The 6,840-nt window shown below is 40.8% G+C and overlaps 1 long non-coding RNA gene across 1 annotated transcript; it reads right to left on the bottom strand.

Moving 5' to 3' along the window:
• Nucleotides 1–737: 737 nt before the first annotated feature.
• Nucleotides 738–1,986, bottom strand: LOC131013025 (uncharacterized). Its single transcript, XR_009097559.1, has 2 exons — nt 1,607–1,986; nt 738–1,018 (listed from the first exon to the last, which is right to left on the bottom strand). It is a non-coding gene; the product is annotated as an uncharacterized LOC131013025 (long non-coding RNA).
• Between the last annotated feature and the right edge of the window lie 4,854 nt (nt 1,987–6,840).

The raw sequence follows: 6,840 nt of genomic DNA, 5'->3' as shown, positions 1-6,840 counted from the left end.
ATAAAATCTATCCTGTAGCAAAAGTCGATTTGATATTCCGTCGTACTTGAACATTTGAACGTAGAGACTATGGTTCAACCTTTGATGCAACGTTTACCTTGAATTCGTCGCGTATCGTCATTCTGTGTTTTTCCTTTACCTCGTACATATCTTTCCATTCCTCTTTGTAGTTCAAAAGAATCATTGTTTTCTTGAGGGAGCTGAAATGCTCTAAGTTCTCTTTCATTCTTCTACATCATCACCTTAAGAATCTAGATTGTAGAGATATCCTACTAATCTAGTAGTCTATGTTCTTTTAAAATTGTGATCATGCAACTTATAGCAATCTATGTTCTCTGGGAAAACATATGTCAATTTTTCTATCATTCGTCTGATCATAACATCATAGATTGCGAAAATATGCCATGAAAGGCAAAACATTCAACATTTCATCATAACCTGCTCTTCACATAAACATATTCATGAAACATTTTAGAACATTAACATCTTTAAAACGTTGAAACTGCAGTTACCTTCTTTCCTTGATTGAGCACGATGCAATGGAGTGTTGAGCGGTGCCATATGAACCCATGTAAGTATAAAGAATCAAACTAGACTCGACTCTTTAGAATAAGGTTTCTAGGGCCAGAGCGAACGAACCGCTCTGATACCACTCTGTCACAGCCCACTATCCCAATGACGGGTTAACAGGGGTTATGACTTGGGGTGAACAATAAGAAATGGAAATGGACAATTACTTAACATTAAAGTATATGGAAATGTCACTCATAGATAAAATGCTAGGATCATATATGATTATTTGGATACTTATAAAACATACACATAAATGAGAACTGATTAAGGTGGGTTACCCAATAACACGTGTCACAATTTCATAACATAAAGTTATCCTAATCAAAGTGTTTTGCAGCGGAAAACGTGTGAGATATACATATGAAGATGTATACTCAAGGTTACATTTCTTGAAATGTCATAGGAACACCCGCTCAACATCATTCCATTCCATCAACTGCTCAACCTGCACATTTAGAAATACATGCAGGGCTGAGTATAAAAATACTCAGTGGGCATAGCCGAAAATACAACATGCATACATATATAAATTGAACTGCCATAACAGTAACACACAGGGGTTTTCTTAAATGACCTGCGCTTACTAAAATATTTCTTTCATTTTCATAAAGTCGATCGGCCGATCATTTTCCTTCATATGATCCATATCTGTTCCTTTCTATCACGCGCCGGGAAGGAGGCCTCCTTACCACGGACGCCAAGACCGGTCGCAAGCGACTCGCGGTCTCCATAAGTGTACACGTTAACCCTAGCTAGCGACCTTTGTCTAGCATAGGATCCCAATTGGATTTCCTTTAAAGTTGGCGAACCAACACAGATAGGATACATATAAAAACATAAACATTTTTGGCAGTCAATCATTTCATAAACATTTCATTTTCATAACATTTTCATTTTCATAAAGGGCATTGAACATATAAGCATTTTATAAGAACTGAATAAATAGTCAAAACATATCATGCATATATATTCGCATATGAGGCCTACGTCACGCAGGGGATCTCTATATACGTAATAATAAAATAATGCCCACCTGGATAGGCAAAGCCTGAAGATCATAATCACATAACCTGTCTTGGGAAGCAGTGCTAATCCCCTTGGTCCACAAAGCCTACAAGAAATTCTATTCTTAATAGGTCTCCTTGAATCTAATCTTAAGTCATGGTGTAGTGCTTAATATTCTATGATTCACTTAGCCGGGTTTTCAAAATTTAATGAATAAATAATTGAAAACTAAATTCTTGAGTTAAGGACACCAACAATATCCTTACTCGCTTTTCTTAAAAATTGGAATTATAATTAAAACCAATTAAATACTTTTATTGCAAGTAAAAATGCAATTTCATGTCATGCTTAGCATATAATAAGTAATTTACTTAAAATATGCACATAATAATAATATGATATTATTATGAAAATTATCCTTTAAATAAATTATTCAAACTAGTAATAGTTCAATTAATTAAAAATAAAAAAAAAACCCAATTTAATTAATTGAAGGCAATCCAAAGTCTTTAAAAATAATTAATCAAACTAATTAATAGTCTAATTAAATAAAATAGGGAAGCCATTTATATAGATGAAATAGAGCCCATGCTTAAATAAATAATAGTCCATATAAATTTAAAAGATGAGGCCCAACTCAATAAAATAGGAATGGCCCAAACTGAATAAAATGAATCGGGCCCAGCTAAATAAAATTAAAAAAAATCGGCCCAAGCTTTTAAAAAAAAAATCGCAGCCCAAAACTATTTAAAAATAGGCCCAATACTCGGCCCAAGTCCCTCAAGCCCAAACCTCTAAGCCCAACCCAAGCCCAACAACCCCAAACTAAGCCCTAAGTCTTCCTCCCCCTTCTTCTCCCCCATCTGTCGCACAACACTCACACACACATACAATTTGCAGATCTCACTCTCTCTCTCTCTCTCGGACTTCACGGCCGCGTGCCACCATCCCGGCGACGAGCGCCGCTCTGTCATCCTCACCATCAGTCACGCCTCCCTTCAGTCCCTCACTTCTCGTCTCCCTCTCTCAATACTCAACTGTTCGAAATACGCCCCCCCTCTCTCTCTCTCAGCCATCAGTCAGCCAACTCCCGCCGCCGCAGCTCCCTTCGGCGAGGCAGCCGTCGACCGGCCTCCTTTCTTGGCAACGACGATAGGTACCGCCGCCTCCTCCCTCCGTTCTCACTCAGTCCGCTCCCAGCGGCTGCAGCAGCAAGGCCGCCGCCGACCGCGACTCCCTCACTCTCTGCTCACTCCGACCGACAGCAGTAGAAGAACCACCGCCGTCGCCGTCCTTCCCTCGACAAAATCCAGTCCAGACCCGGCTCAGAGCGGCAACAAGGCCCTTGCCTCGCCGCCTCTCCCTCAAATCTCCGGCGACAGCAGGCTTTGCCGCCATCGACTCTCCTTTTCCCTCCACTGACTCAACCCATCTCTCTCTCTCTTCTGTGACAGTGGCGAACCACCACCGCCACCTCTCTCTCTCGCTCAACTCTCTCTCATTGAATCAGACCAGCGAGCAACCATGAAGGCCACCGCCGTTCCCCAGACCAGCCTTCAACAAGACTCATCCCGTCTCTCCCTTCTCTCGGCTGAAACAGGCCCGACATCCCACCGCGAAGAGCGGCGCCCGAGCCCTAGCTCCCTCTCTCTCACCGTGGCCGGGCGACAGCAGCGCCGCTGCCGTGCCGTGCCTCCGTCCACCTCCCGACTCAGTTCACACAGCCACCACACTCGTCTACCCAGCTCGACACAACAAGTTTAACATAAAGAGAAAATCATGCTTCAAGAGTCATCTTTTATTGAAACATTGAAGCTTATGCAGTTCAAACTTGTATTTATTGGTTTTCTAGTGCGATTTATAAAGCTAAAGTAAAACATAATTTAAGTTGGTAAACCTTGAATGAGAGGGCTGATCGTTTGTTGCTGAAACGTTGAATGAGAGGGGTGTTCATTTGTTGTTGAATTGTTGAAGGAGATGAGCTTGGAATATATTTTATATAGGCTTATGAATCTGAGTTTCTTTCTTGCGAAGTGATATGTGGTGAGTGATCAAATAATGTCTGCCTAATGGAAAAGGCAGAAACTTGGTTAATGTATAGTTGTATTGCATATGAGGAGTCTGACTGTAAAGGCGTTAATGTATAGTTGTATTGCAGATGAGGAGTCTGACTGTAAAGGCATGGCTTGATTGCCTGTAAAGGTTGTTACTTTTTTAAAAAAAAAAATAGGTGGTGTGGGATGCTTGCTTTTAGTTGGCAATAAGGTGGTTGATGGGTGGCTGATGGGAGAGTAGGATATGAGTATTTATTGGTCAATTAAAATCCTTCAGGATAAAATTGTCGAAACTGTAGAAATTCTTCAGGGTTTACTAATTAAATAGCTCGTGAAAATACTTGAATGCTAATTTAAATAAATATGCAATGCATATAAATTAAATAACTCAATGAAATTAAATAACTCAAATTTTCAAAACTTTTGAAAATCATTTTTGTTGGAATTAAAATAAATTCTTTTTCTCAATCCGGCGTGAATCATCTTAACTTCTAAGTTCAAAATTACTCTAAATTTAGCTAGGAAAAAGCGGGGTGTTACATCAAATGGGAGGAATTATATTCAGATCTTCGTTACGGGGGGATTGGTTTAAAAGATTTTGAATGGTTCAACAAGGCTCTAATGTCCAAATGGATATAGCGCTACCTAACGGAGAGAGAATCACTTTGGGCTCGAGTTGTTAGGGCATGTAAGAGGGAAATTTGTTGGGATGAAAGAGGTTTTAGAATTGAAGGAAATAGGGCGATGAGACCGGGTTGGTGGAAAAACGTGTTGGGTTTGAGTTGAGGGGAGAGTGAGAAGTGGTTGAGGGACAATTTTGTAGCTCAGATTGGGGAGGGAGATTTTTTTTCCTTTTGGCACCATTGTTGGGTTGGGGAGAAGTGTTTAAGGGATCTTTACCCTAGGTTCTTTCGAATTAGCAACAATCAGGGAGGTTCTATTAAAAGTATGGGATAATGGATAGATGGAGCTTGGGAATGGAAACTTGGCTGGAACCGAGAGTTGAGGGGGGGAGAGCTTGAATATAGTCATAACCTTGATTCTTTAATCCACAATGTTGAAGTTTTTGCAGGTAAACCCGACGAGTGGAGTTGGAAAGCAGACACAAACGGCAAATTCTCGGTCAAATCGGCGTATAACGCTATCAGCCTGGCAGCAAGTACTATCAATAACCGCAGCAAAAGATTGGAATTCCCAATAATCTGGAAAGCTCATGTGTCGTTCAAGGCAAAAACTACAGCTTGGAGAATTCTGAAAGGAAGACTGGCTACCTGCGACAATTTTCTCAGAAGACATGTGAACATTCCGGCCTCAGAATTCGACTGTGTGCTTTGTAAGAAGCAAACAGAATCTATAGAGCACCTTTTCTTCTCGTGCCAAAAAACAGCAGAAATCTGGTATGATCTTCTTCTCTGGCTTGGAAAACAGTCGGCATTGCATGTTGGGAACCTTGTGGAATATCCTAACCCTTGTTTTGATGATACCAAAATTCATAGGACTTATTTGTAATAGACTAGAATCGTTTTGAACTCAAGTGTTAGAGTTCGTTTCTAGTTTAGTTGCGGTGTCGAAGACTGAAGACTGAAGAACGAAGACTGAAGACTGCAGATACCAACTGAAGTATCAGTTGAAGAATCAGTTGAAGACTGATTATTTAATGCGCGCAATGGATTGATACTAAAGTCAAGTATCAGTTGAACATTCCTCCTAGGACTGATCTTCCAACGTTCAGAGGAATCCACGTACGCACAAGTACAGCCGCATTAAATGCAGAGATCTCAATATCTTATCTCTGCAGAGGTCATTCCTATCTGGTGATTACTTTTCAGAGATGTCACATCTCCTGTCCATCAAAGAGAGTCGTTTCCACACAGACAAGGAACCTCGAAGATTGAAGCCTCAGCCCAAATTCGAATTGCTCTCCAACGGAAGAAATCTTGAGGACGATTTACGCCAACGGATCTATTCAAGAGCTCTCCTACAAATAGCGCTCGAGGATCACTTCAATCTTCACCGATTCAACAACATAAGCTGAAGCTCTGCCGAAATTGCTACTCAGCCTAAAGCTTAACCGCCCAAAGCTTGAATCGAAGAAGAGAATTCCAAAGCCAAAATCAGTCACTGCTGATTACATACATTCTCTTAGACCCTAGGCATATATCTGTTTACCCAGAAGCCAAAGGTCAAACTTGCTTCAAAGAACTTGTTCTTTGTAAGTATAGTTGGCACTCGTTTAAACCTCTCTCCCATAAGAGTGTTTGAGTGGTTCGGAGTTCAGGAAGGTACTCTGAACTCTGAGTGAAAAGTCTGAGCACGAGGTGTGCTTAGCAGGGAAATCCTACGCGAGGTGTGTGGGTGCTGAAGAGGGGTTATCTTCAGTTTACGGTTGTGTGCACCAGGCAAGCACACGGGTACGATTTGCAGTGCACCAGGAAAGCACTTGCGGAGTGGATTGTTGGTCTGATCAACCAGCCGTGGATGTAGGAAAGGGTTTTTCCGAACCACGTAAAAGTCTCTGTGTTATTTACAGCTTTCAGTTTTACATTCATACTTGTGCTATTTCAATTGATAAAACTGAACACTGACTAACAGCAAAGAGAAACCTTAATCCAACAACTTGCTCCACCGAGGCTATTGCGAAACTAAGTTTAATTTCCGCTGCGTATGATATCAATCTGACTTAACTATCCTCTGATAGTAAGGAAGAGCGATATTATCTCTATCTTTGCAAACACGAATGAAGCCCTTATTTGAATCAGTTAAGTTCCAGTAACTTAACTGATAACTCATTACTGAAGAGCTTTCAGTATCAGTCGTCAACCATGTTGGTCAAAACTGATTTCAGTAAAACAGGAGTCTTTGTTTGCGTGTAAAGTTTCGTTTTAATCTCTGACTGAGATCCCTCTGATTGAGGTCAGTAGATAATCATAAAAATAGCCTATAGGTGTATTCCCCCCCCCCATACACCTATTCGAGACTCCCCGGACCTAACATTGCATTCTAAGGCGAAGATCATCTTCTAGCCTTTAGAAATCTCGGGAAAAAAGAGGATAAACTTCTCCTTACGGGAATCTGGATCTGCACACTTTGGAGAATGTGGAAAGGGAGGAACGATTGTAAGTTTAATCAAGAAATTAGGAACAAAGACAAAATGATGGTAGAGATTAAGTCTAAAGTGTGGGGATGAAAAACAGCATACAACTTGACG

Source organism: Salvia miltiorrhiza, chromosome 2, assembly GCF_028751815.1.
Source record: "Salvia miltiorrhiza cultivar Shanhuang (shh) chromosome 2, IMPLAD_Smil_shh, whole genome shotgun sequence".
In the NCBI taxonomy this organism is placed as follows: domain Eukaryota; kingdom Viridiplantae; phylum Streptophyta; class Magnoliopsida; order Lamiales; family Lamiaceae; genus Salvia; species Salvia miltiorrhiza.
Note: the sequence above shows the minus strand (reverse complement) of the source record. Positions and strands in the feature narration are given on the sequence as shown.